Genomic DNA, 15,368 nt, shown 5'->3' with positions numbered 1-15,368 from the left:
TACCAGTAAAAAATTTTTATGTAAAAGATATATATAATCAGGCTTGGGTAGTAACTAGTTAAAAAGTTAAAAGTTAAGGAAAAAGTTAAAAAGTTAATAACTTTTAACTTAATTTAATTAATATTAAATGTATTAATTTTTAATTTTAACTAGTTATTTTTAAACATTAACAAATAATACTTTTAAAAATTAATTTTTAACTTGACTTAATTTAATCTTTTTTAATTTAATTTTTTATTTTTTTATTTTTTTATTCAATTTTTAAATTTTATTAAACTTAAATTTTTTTATCGGTATTATTTAATTAAACCTATCAAAGATTGTAAATGTTGTTGATGTCTGATTGACGTCGATACGATCGACGTCAAATTGTTGGAAAACATCGAAGTCAAATTGACTTTTCCTCGTTACGTAACAAGTCAACTAACAAGTTACTTATGGCAATGAATATTGCATAATGACAACAAGTGATTTGTTAAAAGTGACTGTTCTCCAACTTTAGCGTTATTGTTACCATAATAAAAAAAGTCTAACGTTATTACCAAATTGTTATTAAAAAAAATAAAGTAACGATAAAGTAACGAAAAGGTAACGACTTGCCATCATTGTATTTAAATATACAATCTATGAGAAATATATGCGACAAATATTAAAAAAACATAAAATTTGTAATTATGTTAATTTAAGCAACTTATTTCCCGAATTACTTTATACAACTTTTTTTTAGATCCTGAATTACACACACACACACACACACACACACACACACACACACACACACACACACACACAATATTTAACTTATAGTTAATTTCATATATTTTATATTTTAATAAATCTCTTGTATAGCATTTAAGCACGAGTTTAATTGATAATATGTATAAAATTAATTGATGTTTAATATAATTTGATTAAAAAAATGTGCATGTGTATACAAATATTTAAACTAAACAAAAAATTATAGCAATTTTTATTTTTAAATTTTTAAAATATTGCTGCAACATTGTTAATTTCATGTTGCATATTTATATTTTACTAATGTTTTTGCAATATGCAATGTTGCTACAAGCTTTTGTGCTGTATGGGATTATATTCGGACATATTTAATTAAAATAAGGATATTAATTTTAAATATTTAAAACTAAGAATAAAAGTAATTTAACATTGTTTAACGCTAAACAACAAGATTGTTTAAAAAATAATATAAAAACGTATTTAAATTTTACCGCGAGACACCATGTTAGTTTTATTTTACCCTCAGCTCTACCAGAGTGCGCTAAGCGCACTATTTTTTTATTTCGTGAATAATATAGGGACATTGTATGAGTCTCTCCATAAGAGTCTTGATTCTTGACTGAACGATCTTGTCAATGTGTCGGTTATCAGCCGGTGCAGCCCAGTGTAGACAGTCTGCTGTGGAAGCTGGCTGGAAGCGTTACGTTACGCCACACCGTTTCACTCCACGCCACGCCGTGCCACGCAACATTACGACGCGACGCGCTGACGATAGGCGTCGACGACGCCTTTGCTGCTATTTTTCTATTTCCTCTGTTTCTCGTCGAGTTCGCACCGGTCGACACGCTACGTCAAGTATCGCTTCGAAAATTTATACGTTTTGTCGTGGATCTCGGTGTGCTACGCGTCTTTGCAACGTCACGTATACGAAGGAAAGAAAGAAAAAGAGGACCAGAGAAAGAAGAATTCTCGTTGGAAATCCGACTCGCGCGAAAGTCGCACAGAAACATACCGACCACGAAGCGCGACCCTCGGCCTCCGCTACCGCTGTCGTTTTCGTCTCGCAAAAGGTAGGTAGTACGTGTGACACATCGCAACGTTGCAGTTGCGCGTTACGACCGGCGCCTATGACTCCGGTATTTTGATATCGCAAAACTGCGATACGCAACGCGAAAAGATACTAGAAGACAGATAGTGATTCTTTGAAAGAATCACTATTTATTAGGAACTCTAGAAGACTCTCCTCAAGAGTGAAACAAATTACAAATCAATACAACAATAAGCATTTTAATACAGTTAATGAAACTAACAAAACATGCTATATATGAAAAAAAAGAGAAGCAGAGGAAAAGAAAATTTATTAAATGTATGCAGAATAATATTTCAATATGATTTTATTTTGATAAGTGTTAAATGAAATTCGCCAAAAAGGAGGCGAATCGTGACAGTTTCAATTTCACATCGTGATTGAAACTTTATGAAATTAAGTTTTGTTAAGAGAGAGAGAAACAAAGAGATCTTTTTGTGATGAGTTAGTCCATTTATAAAAAAAAAGTTCAAAATTTTTAGTGGGGTTTTTTCTTTAAGAAAAAAAATATATTTATTTTTAGTTCTTTCATTGAATAAAAAAATAATGTATGGCCTCAAAAGAAGGCCATCTTCATGTTCTTGAAATATAAAATTTCATCAAAATAACACAAGTAGTTTTCAAAATTTTTGGAAAAAACGAATTTTTTTTTTAACTTTAATATTCTGTATCTTTAAAACAATTTATTTCAGAAATGGGCTGTGCTCGATTTGGCGCTCACAACGTTCTAAGCATTATTTCATTCTTGTTTATCAGATATTTAAATAAATAACACTTAAACAGATATTTAAACAAATAACACTTATAAGCACTGTGAACACCAAGTCAAACGCATAGTCATATGAAGTTTTTATATTGAATTAATGTAAGACTCTATCAAATTATTTATAATATTTAAAGACTACTTTTTACATATATTTATTTATTTATTTGCTTAGAGTAGACAATTTTCAAAAGAACACGCTTGCTAGATTTTGAGTCGTTGGCGTTGTCGAAATACAGCGACACATTTACAATTCTTCTGATTTAAGTAATGCTTGAAACGTGTTTGTGTATTCTTTACACACGAACAAGTTAAAAATATTTCTTTTATTCGTAGAGCACCATCGAGTATCCGAAATACATCGACCACATAGAAATATCTGTGGTTCGATATTTGTGATACGATAAGATAGTATACCGTGAAGGGCAACCTATTTTGTATGTAAAAACCAAATTTATAAAAAAATAACCGTTTCTCTTCAAATAAATGTTCCATCTCATCAACGTGCGAGAACGTATTTATAAAAAAATACGCGTGTTATGTTTTTATTTATTCAATATATTCAAAGTTTATTAGAATCAGAAGAAGCCTTCCCATATGGTACAGAACATTGCAGCAATATTGTTGCAATGTTGCAAGTGCAGAGATGTTGTAGAAACATTGCGATGTTGAATGTTGAAGTGTGAATTTTTTTTAATATTGAATATGTTAATTTTTCTATATTAGACATTAGATATTGCTGCAAGGTCTATTAATATTGTATCAATATTTCACAATGTTGCTGCAATATTCAAAATCTTGCGATTTAATATTGCTGAAATGTTGATACAGTATTAGTGTGCTGTATGGGCTTAGTTGTGTTCCCTGGTAAGTGGTAAAAGTATTTTAATTCACCTAGATTAAAGGTTTATTTCTAGGAAATGTGATTTTTTAATACATAAAATCCTGTATAGTAAAAAATGTTATTCTTTGATTAATATAGTAGTTATTTTTAGAAATGTAGATTAACTTTAAGTTCAGTTTAAATTAGTTTTTAAATGTGATTTCACGAATTGCTTGAACCGGCTATTTCAAGCGATATATTTGGTGCTCTTATTTTAGCGACAAAAATTTTGTAGTCCGAATTGTTCTAATTACAATAGAATCTCTGACACAGTCTAATTTACAATTTTCCATATTAAGCATCGAAACTTTTCAAAAATGTGTCAGAAATATTTTACTTAAAAAAGTCAAACATTTTAAAAAAGTTTTAAAATATGTCTGCAACGTTTCAGAGATATCTCTGAAATAACAAAATACCCGATTCTTGAAATCCTGCAGAAATATTGCTGCAATGTTTCAGCGACGTTGCAGCAACGCTAAAATGTCCGCTTTAGAAATATTGTTATGTAATGTTGTAGCAACATTGCAATATAATGTTTATGCAATATTGTGTTCTGCGCATAATGGAGGACTACTTGCAACAATATTGCAGTAAAACATTGTAACAGTACAAAAATGGAGGAATACTTGCAGCAATATTGTAGCAACATTGCTATATTGTTGGAACCCGTGTGGAAATTCTTCCTAGGCTGTAATTGAGGCCAGGTTAACTTTTCTTATTTTGTTTGAGGCCCAAGGTTGGACACTTATTTTGGCCCAACTTTGGATTGACATGCTTTCTTATCTAGAGCTTGTATTGGTTTTCAAACTTGGGCCAATACGAAAATTTTAGCCTGGGCTTTTTTTTAGTTAAAATTTCTTTTCTTTTTTAGTTTTTTTAACAGATCGTATTATTCTTGTAGCTTAATCCGTATTTATTGTTTTGCATATAAGATTCTAATTCACTAATTAAAATTGCGCATTATTTTACATTTTTTGAAAACGCATAGGCAATTTGAACTTAAGATTTCGGAATAATAACCTAATACGTTAACACTGAGCTAATCGTACACTTGTGATATCGTTAATAAAAAGTTGTATTTGAAATAAAACTGATTTGAACACGAAGAAACTTGCGTGTTGAATATCGCGCGAACACTTTCACTAACTTTTGATTATTTAGCTTTAGATATTTTAAAAATAAGCTATATAAATTATATAAATAATTAAAACCTTTTCTTGCCCATGGCCTAGTAAAGATAGTAAAAAAATAATAATTGGAAATACTACCGGAGCATGAAAAAACATTATTGACGTAAAAAACACGTTGCAAAAATCAATTTTGCAATTAATTGTTATAAACAAATTATTAAAAATTGACTATAGAGGAAAACTGATCACGCCAACTGATTCAATGAGAAAAATAAATTATAAATAATAAAAATTAATACTATTATATATATATATATAAAATAATATTTATTTTTATTATTTAAAATTTATTTTTCTGCTTTTCCAAAATGTATGTACTGCTTTTATATATATATATATACACACACATACATAAGATGTTCGATAATGGTTGTCCCCATGTTTTACCCTAGAAGCATGATTTACCGACGGATATATATTTCTAACATATTATTATATTAGAAATTACAAATACGTTCTTCTATAGTAAAACGTGGGGACAATTATTATCGAACATCCTGTATAAGCAGTACATTTTGGGAAAGTAGAAAAATAAATTTTAAATAATAAAAATAAAGATTATTTTTTTAATTTTAGATTCTTTTTCAACAATTTAGAAACTTTACACCTTTATTTTATTTAATTTTTTAATAATAAAATAATTATAATATAGAAATAATTTTAAATTGTTATATTTTTTTTTAATTCTATATTATGTATGTTGTATAAAATATATTATTATTATAAAATATATTGTTATAAAATATTATACTTTTTTTCAACACATATTATTTTAAAAATATTTTTTTAACGTGAATGACATATTATTGCATCTCTTCATTGGCTGCATCAATCTCATTTATTTGGCAACCGCAGTGGATTTTTCTAAACAAGAAAAAGGTACATGTTTTAGCATCATATTTAGTAGCTGAATATATATAATATTTCATAATTTGTGATATAACCGAGAAGAGAGTAATTCTACATGAAAACATAAATCAAAAACGTAATAAATTTTTTTCATTGAGATTTATTTTCAGGCTACGTTTGTTTTCAATTTATAAGGTGATAAAATTCATTATGTATGAATATCATGTTTTATTGTATATTCTCGATTACTCAATATAATAAACACAAACACGAACAGAGCTAGTTCTACAGTAAATAATAATATTCGTTTTGTTAGGTTGTATACAAATACCTGGCGATTATTTAAAATCGATTTTCCCGAAAACAAAGCCTTATACGAAAAAACTGTATTCTACATTTTCAATTAATTTTTTTATGTAAAACTACTGCTTTTCCGGTTGTACTATCAGTTATGAAACATCTTGAATATTATGTACATATACAAGGATGGAAAGTAACTCGTTATTTGTAAAGAAGTTACAATTAGAGTTACTTTTTTTTGGTTTATATAGCTTTTATGTGTACACATAGAGGAGAAGAGAGTAATATGGCACCTATTACCATTTTATTAAATAATTTTGTTTATAATTAATATTTTCTATTGAAACTTGAACGATTACATTTGTCAAAGTGTTGTTTAACAGATTCTAGACTCAAAGTAACGAAATATTTATTATTTAAGACGTGATTTATAAAAATCTAATGCACTGCATAATCGGTGGAAGAAAAAAAAGTGTTGTAATATGGCTAATTATAAAAATAATTTAAAAAATTGGTTTAGTTTGAAAGAAATATAGTACCTTGTTATAAAATTATATATTTTTAATTTTCCATTGTTTAGAATTTTCCTGAAACTGTTCAGAAACTTTAGAAATACCATTAAAAATTTCATAAAAAATATCATTTTATTCCTGTTTAACATTAAACAACAAGCGTAAAATGATGTCTCTAATATATCTAAACACCACTCTTTAGAATGACATTCGAAAAAATATTTTGATATAAAAATTTTGCTTAAAAAACCATATTTTACAATATTCCACATTATATGTTTTAACTTGTATAACTCAAAATGTATACGGCCAAATATGAAGTTAAATAACAGAAAAACACTCGAGTGTATGTACCTTCGTGTGATAATACACTCAAGTTTTAGAATAATGAGGAAGTGCATGTAATTAAAGGTTAAATGTGTACCTTGAAAAAGTTTAGAAGTGCTCAAAAGTAAAAATGCCTTATATGAGTTTTCAGTCATTATGCATTGGTATATTAGCATCATTAAAAAACGGCGGGCTACTAAACGAACAATTCCATAAGCAATTGTTAGAATATGTCACCTAATAACGGAAATAATAGGAGTAGCCATATTGTCGATAGTAGCCATAATACCCTCTTCTCCTCTAAGTAATTAATATAGATATGTACCATGCAACTCATACAATTAAAGATACTCTACATGGGTGCTCTTCAGCAAATGATAAATAGACACAGGAGTAATTTTATATTTGTTTCTCACTAAATTTCAAGCAATAGCGTCTCTAAATTTGACACCATGTTCCAATATAAATAAAATTAAGTAGAAACGTTAGAAATGTTTAGTATTTAAATTATTAGTACTTTAAAATACAAAAAAAATTACAAGAAAAAACAGAAAAGTTACTGAAAAGTTACTTCTTGTTACTTTTTGAATAACTATAACTATAACAAGTAACTGTAACGAGTTATTTTTTAACGTCAGTAACTTATAACGGTAACTAGTTAATTTTTGGAAAAAGGGAACTGTAACTATAACTAGTTATTTTTTACAAAGTAACTTTCCCAACCCTATATATATATATATATATATATATATATATATATATATATATATATATATATATACACATATACATATGTATATATACGTATATACATATATCAAGTCTTATACATATTTTCTCTCTCGATGAGCTTTAGTCTGTGCTAGCCATTTTGCTATACATTTTGAAATCTGCTCCTCAGTCACATTCTTGTAATGGATACGAACAGTTTCTATTGTAAATGTAAATAAAATAGTTTTAGTTTAAGATGACAAATAGCAAAGAAGAACTTAAGTCACAATAATAAAAACTTACTAATTATGATTTTGCACAGCATTATCCTGGAAGATTTTTTTTTCATTCCAGCCAAGTTATATATTTTTGCCAATGGATTAGCTATTAATTTTTTAAGCATATTAAAAGTGCAAGAATGCATATCAACACCTCCTAGGGTTTTCAACATGTGTACCTAACAAAAAATAAATAATTTAAGAAATGTTAGAAGTGTTCTTTTCGGTATCAATTACTTATATAAGTTTTAAAATTAAATTGAGTTAAGAAATAACCGTGCTATCAAAATATTTTTTATCCTTCAGCTTCTCTTCTAGAGCATCAAGTGCTAATTCGTTGCATATAGGCAACTCTTTCTCTTCAGCATTGAAAACAGTCTCGCGTCTATCACAAATTGAACCACATTGTTCTTTATGAATCTCCATTCAATTTTCTACTGTATAATTTATGCAAAGTAACATTGAATTTACGAAGAGTTTGTTTTTGAAAATCTGCACAAGAAGAAACAAATTTTAAATTTTTTGAATGCAAACATACAGGAAAGTAATATAAACAAAGACTAATCATAATATTGGCAACTAAGTGATTGCGGATTTTGTCAATAGATGGCCTTAGCACATTCTTTTGTTTTGTCGACGTATTTAAAGCACCTAATCTATATTGTTTTTTTATTGTTTGGATGTCGCCTTTAATTTAGTAAAAAAATTGTATCGATTAGTTATTTAGTTTCGTTCTTATCCTAATTTAAAAATGGAAGAACAAAACGCACATTTCATACATATTTTATTGTATTATTTCCGAAAAGGCAAGAACGCATCGCAAGCACACAAGATGTTATGTGCCGTATATGAAAATAAAACCTTGAAAGAAAGGCAGAGTCAAAATTGGTTTGCCAAATTTAAATTTTTGTGATTTTTTGCTGAAAAATGCGCAACGATCTGGCCGTCCAGTTGAAGTTGATGAGACCTACATCAAGACCATTATCGATTCAGATCGTCATAGCACAACACGTGAGATTGCAGAGAAGCTCAATGTATCGCATACATACATTCAAAAAAAGTTAAAACAGCTTGGCTATTGTCAAGAAACTTGATTTACGGATCCCCCATGCTTAAGGAAATTTATTTGACGCAACGCATTAGCATCTACGATTCGCTTCTGAAACGTAACAAAATTGATCCATTTCTGAAACGATTGATAACAACATTAATCGGAAAAAATTGTGGGTGATGCAAGATTAATTAGTTCAGACGAAAGCAAAAGCTGAGATTCACCAAGAAAAGATTATTTTGTCAGTGGTGATTATAAAGGAATTTTGCACTTTGAACTTTTACTAAAAAACCAAACGATTAATTCAAACGTGTACGTTCAACAACTCGACAAATTAAGCGATGCAGTTCAAGAAGAGTGGCCAGAATTGGCAAATCGTAAGGGTGTTGTTTTCCATCATGATTATGCAAAGCCCCACACATCTTGATCACTCGTCAAAAATTATTGGAATTAGGTTGGGATGTGTTGTCACATCCACCATATAGCCCCGACCTTGCGCCTTCAGATTACCATTTATTTCGTTCCATGCAGAACTCCTTAAATGGTAAAATTTTTAATGACGCTGATGATGTAAAATCACATTTAATTCAGTTTTTTGCTGGCAAAAATTAGAAGTTTTATGAACATGGAATTATGACACTGCCTGAAAGATGGCAAAAGGTCATTGACAAAAACGGACAATACCTAATTGAATAAAGTTATATTTTTAAGCAAAAATGTTGAATTTTCCTTCTTATTTAAAATTTGCAATCACTTAGTTGCCAACCTAATAATAATGATTTTATGTTAAAGCAACGGTTGGTTTTAAATATTTTTATGCTCCTTTAACATATTAGCCACTTCTTAAGAGATATTTGTCTTAAAAAATATTATAAATGATAAAACACAAATTACAAATATCTACTCAGATAGCACACAGCATTAAAAAAAAATTCAGGTTTATATAACCAATATGAGTTTATTTTGAAATGCAAAAAGAATTCTTTTCCGGATTTTTTCTTTTTTTTTCAGAAAAAGAATTCTTTTTACATTTCAAAATGAATTCAGTATTGGTGACATAAACCTGAATTTTTTTAATCTTTTTGAATTTTCTGTGCTATCTGCGTAGCCTTTAATTCAGGGTCCAAATAGAAATATCACTTGTATCATGATGAAAATTTTTGTTCCAAATTACCATTATCAGATGGTGTTGTCGTCATTGTATTGATTATGTTGTCGTCAGAAGATGCCTTAGAATAAAACGATAAACTCTTAGGATTATTGCTCTTTTGAAATTTAGTATGTTGAAATTTTTGTTCCAAAGTTTAGTTTTCTGCTTTTGAAATAGTTTCATTTATTGTTGACAATGTAGGCAAAGGTAGTATTTCTTTACAGCTTTTTCTTTTTATTTGCACATGAAACTTATTTATGATCAGAATCTGAATCCGAATCAGAGGACGTGAAATTTTTTTTCTTTGCTCGTTCACGTTTAGATATTTTTTTTTCATTGTTATTTTTTCTAGCACTATCAACATCGGAGAATTGTTTGGTGACGTTGATAGTTGCTAAAGATTCAATTTTCTCATGCCGTCTGTATATGTACCTAAAATAATGTAATAACCAATAAATTCCAATAAATGTACTTAATAATTGTACTGAAAGTTCTTTGTGAGAAGTCAATTAAAAAATAAGTTAATTTTATTCGTAAAAAAAATTATTAGAATTTTAGTGAAATTTCTTATTTTTATAATTGTTCTTATTTTCTCATTTCAATAGATAATGAAATATTAATAGTAAACAAAAATATAAAACTTTTAAGGTAAATCTCACTTTTTAGAGTGTGATTTTATTCCAAAAAATTTAAAGATCCATTCTGACTCTAAATCCACTAAAAAAATCAATCTGTTCAAGCGCATGCGCTTGCGTACGTGTGTACCATTAAAAAATAGAAAAACTATCGAACACATGATTGAAATTTAATACAAAAATTTTAATGTGGAATTAGCAGGTGTGAAAAACTAAAACAAGATACTATAATGGATTCTTTAAAAAATATGCTCATATGAAACTTCTCAACTGTTTAGATAAAAATTTCTTCTGCAAAACTTGTAATTTGATATGAAATTGCATATTATCTTTAAACTAATTCTGCGACAAATCGATTCTTACAAAGTGTCACATTAAGTTATTAAATACAAAAAAAACATTTTTAGAGTCTAATCAATATACAGTATTCTATAAGAAATCTTCCAAAAATCAAATGTTACAAGTGTCACAGCTAATTTGATTTTTGAAATACAAACTCAATAATTGATATAAAGTTTAAAAGACTTATAGAAATAAATTTTCATAAAACATCAATTTTAGCGAAGTTTTTTATTTGTATTATGGGGAAAAAGTAGAGAAAAAAAAGGGTGTTATAGCTACCGTGGACTTTATGGCTATCGCTGTTTTTTATTATTTAATTTTTTACTTAGCTGTACATACTTTGAGTTATGTAAAGTTAAACAATAACATGGAATTTTGTTAATACGGTTTTTAAGGAAGCTTTTTATTTTGGAATATTTCTTCAATAAATCAAGTGTTACTCTGAAGGACGGAGTTCAGATACGTTAGAGATATTACGTTATGTTTGTTATTTAATATTAAACAGAGATAAAATAATATTTTTAATAATATTATTAAAATCTCTGAACACAGGAAACTTCTAAATAATGAAAAATTAAACATATATTATTTTGTAACAAATTACTGTGTATTTTTTTTTAAAACAAAACCGATTTTTGGAAAATTATTTTTAAGCTAACCGTATTAACACCACTTTTTTTCTTTTATGGATTATATATCACATTTTTATAAATCACGTCCTAAGTAATAAATATTTCATTACTTTGAGTCTACAATTTGTTAAACAACACTATGACAAATAATTGTTCAAGTTTTAATATAAAATATCGATTATAAACAAAGTTAGTCAATAAAATGAAAATGGATGCCATATTATTCTCTTTTCCTATACATATAAACGTAGTTGCTATAAACATTATATGAATATTACTTTAAAAATATAGAAAGTACATTGATCAGTTAAACTGTGAACTCAAATATAATACCTGTTGCTCCAAAAAGTTGTTTTCCAAAAACTATTTTATATGACGTCTATGTTAAAGGATTTGGATCTTTTCTTTTAAAAATAGTTTGAGTGATCTTTGTTTTGTATAATTTGGTCAATAACATTTTCTATTTTCATCATAAATCCATGATGTGGGAGTAAGTTGGATCCTGTCCTTAAATTCAATAATTGAAAATCTTCCCATCGTTGGATTCCGTCCTCGAATTCAGCAATTGAAAATTTTCCCGTTATACGATTGTATTATGTAACAAAAATAAAAAATATTATGAAATAAATTTAACTATGTTATAGATACTAAAGTACAATAAAGTACAATTTTTACCATATTTATGTTATGTCATATGGTATATAGTATCGAAAAAATAAACAATTTCTTTTTGTATCACATTAACCATAATTTTCCTGCTATTTCCGATATACGATATGCATGTAACGTCTTTTGTCACGGTTGTGATATTGAGTATATGCGATGCTATTGGAGACGAATATACGTCTTCTATTGGTATTAAATTTGCTCCAATTATGTAAACGTTGTTATCATCATTTTTGATAATGTTAGAAATTATTATTGCCATTTTTTAAAATACATACGTTATTCCTTTTATCTTTACGGTGAATCGTATATAAATCATTGAAACATTGTTCATAATGTACTTTTACTTTAATTTCATCAGAGAGTGATCTATCAAAATGCATGTTCTTAAATGAAAATTCATAACCTTTCAAATGCTGTTTACTTGTTGATTCGTAGCTAGATTTTCTTCATATCTTCGTGCTAACTGCTGAAGAGGTTTGTTATTTTTTCTTAGATGTTTTTTTATAGTGGACATTTAATTTTCGAAACAAAATACGCTAAACATATCCAACGGCCCAAATTTTTTAACATGTACGCACAAGTACAACAAATTATACACGTTATAAGTAAAGTATTCTTGCCGTAAATAATAGAAAACGATGTAACAAAATGTTCTAATAACTTTTGCGCATAATCTATATATTGTGTAATCAAGGTATAATTGACAAGAATCGTAATTGCTACATATAATGTAAGAAAATGGATATACATATCATTTGGTTGTAACGGTGCGTGGCTTCGGTGTTACGGTGCGGGAATTTCGGGATCGGTCCGAATAAGGCTCGTCGGTTGGTCAGGTGTTTAAAATGATTATTCCCAGTGTTTAAGGTGAAAAGAAAAAGAAAATGATTTATTCATTAAATGAATTGCAGTCGTTGACAAAATAATCAAGCGTAATTTGGGTTACAAATAAAAAAAGGTTGATACGCTAACAATAATAGAGAAAGAGAACAGTTTGCAGGTCGCGGAGAATACACAAGAATGACTCGTACTTAGACGGAAAATAATAACGCGCAATCAAAATAATTGATAATAATAACTCGCATATTGACTGAAAGGAACATATTTAAATACAGAATAATTCGCGGTTGACTAAAGCATTACTGATAGGATATATGTGTTACGCTATGGTGGATTACGCGGACTATTGGTCCGTACGGTTGGGGGAATCGCGGAACGTGGCGCGATTGATAAGCGCGATCGCGTGGGCGCGTGCGTGCGGAAAGTCGCGAGCGCGGTCCGCCGCCGGTCTGTTCGTTTCCGCGATTTGCCCGAGCGCGCCCCGTGCAAAAGGGCGTTCGATGGACAAGGCGTGGATGCCCTGCCGATTAATGGATTACAAATACGACCCGGCGTTCAGTGGCATCGAAGGTACTCGAGGATGAGACGATTGGTCGAGAATGCTCGGCCGGTGATAGCGACGAGAATACTCGTCGAGGATCTCGGAGTTGACTGGTCGAGAATACTCGGCCGAGGAGCGACGAGAACGCTCGTCGAGGAACTTGGGAAGCAACGAGAATGCTCGTCTTCTGGGAGCGATCGAGAATGCTCGGTTGCCTTCTGGACAGGTCGGAGAACCGGAGGGATCTGAACTCTGCGTTCCCACTGCCGGCTTATATATCCGAACGCGTGGTTGGATGCGCCAATCCGCGCACTCGGCCGGTCAAACCGTCCACATAACAAAACTTGATCCCAGGGATATCCTGCGGATGTATGTCAAGGGATTTATTATATCCTGAAGATGTGCTTAGATAAACTTAAGAGGTCCTAAGGATATTCTGTGGATGTCTGAATGTCCGCTATGTAGAACCTTAGGATATCGTAATTCAGACATTCTCAGGATGTCTTTAGATAATCAAATTTGATCCTGAGGATGTCCAATGGATGTCTTAAAATAACTTTTAGGACTTTCTAATTCTATGAAATTTTTCAAAATATTTACATAAATATTATTGTACCACATAATTCTAATGAACAAAACAATATTTTTGTAACATTTTAAAAAACATTTTTCGCAAAAAAATCTTGGAAATTTTCTTTTGGAAATTTCCAAGCAGTCACCCATCCAAGTTGTGACCGCGGTGGATGATGCTTGACTTCTACGACTGCTGCGAACTGGATCCCTCGTGATGATCTTTGAACACTTTATGCTAATACATTTATATAATTGATAGATTAGGTGAATATATATTATTAAATAGATGAACCGTATAATTAAAGCATATTATTTATATAAATATACATAAAATTTTAGTTTTTTTAGTGATTTTTACAAATGCAAAATAGTATCTGAAATAACTTTTGTTATTTGTTTAAATAAGAATGCAACTAGAAATATATGCCAATATAATACAATAATTAAATTAAATATGAAAAAAATTATTAAAAAGACATTTAGAAATATTGTTTGCTCATTGGGATGTAAATCGAGTTTTTTTCATCCATGGACTTATTTTGTCTATCGATCGTACTGTGTTTAAAATAGAAATTTCGAACTTTTAAATCAAAAAAGCAAAAACACCAGTTTTAAATAGTTAATATATGATATTCGAAAATTTAAGTATTTACATATAGCTCAGTGGAATAGTCCCGCAGATGAAAAAATCATAGGGGTTATCAAAATCATACGCGTTTGACGTGTTTATAATCCAGACGGCAAACCTCGTAGGGACGTCCTAAGAACGTCCATGAGATGTTGTAACACTCTAAACCTATCCTATTCACGTTCCTGGACATTGAGAACGGATTCAGGATCGTCCTGAGAACGTTTTGTGCTGTTAGGATTTGTATATTATTAGTAATAAAAAAATTTTTTTTCTCAGATCAGAATAAGATATATTAAGGACTTTGATGGCAATTACAAATGTCCTAAGGACATTCTATGAATGATTTTACATTTTGGATCAGAATAGGATTAATCCGATCAAAATAGGATTTCTTAAGGAGATTTATTGCTATGTGGGCGCAAAGTGGGAGCGTTGCGGAACGCCACGGCCGGTGTGCGTGCTGCCGCGTGACTGCGCTGCGAAGTTATGCTGTGCGTGCACGTGGCTTCTTGCCGCGCTCGATGGACGCTTCGGATGGACGGAACTAAAGTCACTAAATTTATAAAGTACCGCATTCCGCTATTTTGGCTTGAACATGCGGCACATTTAAAACGTGCATATATGTATGAATATATTTAAATAATAAAGAAAATCATAAATTATATAAAT

The 15,368-nt window shown here is 29.6% G+C and overlaps 1 non-coding gene across 1 annotated transcript; it reads right to left on the bottom strand.

The window, feature by feature from the left end:
- Positions 1-7,233: 7,233 nt before the first annotated feature.
- Positions 7,234-12,114, bottom strand: LOC113005080. The gene is made up of 6 exons (XR_005576057.1): positions 11,898-12,114; positions 10,094-10,268; positions 9,861-9,915; positions 7,912-8,322; positions 7,661-7,814; positions 7,234-7,577 (listed from the first exon to the last, which is right to left on the bottom strand). It is a non-coding gene; the product is annotated as an uncharacterized LOC113005080 (transcript).
- Positions 12,115-15,368: the final 3,254 nt, after the last annotated feature.

This window comes from Solenopsis invicta, chromosome 12 (assembly GCF_016802725.1).
Source record: "Solenopsis invicta isolate M01_SB chromosome 12, UNIL_Sinv_3.0, whole genome shotgun sequence".
NCBI lineage: Eukaryota > Metazoa > Arthropoda > Insecta > Hymenoptera > Formicidae > Solenopsis > Solenopsis invicta.
This window is presented reverse-complemented; position numbering and strand designations above follow the sequence as displayed.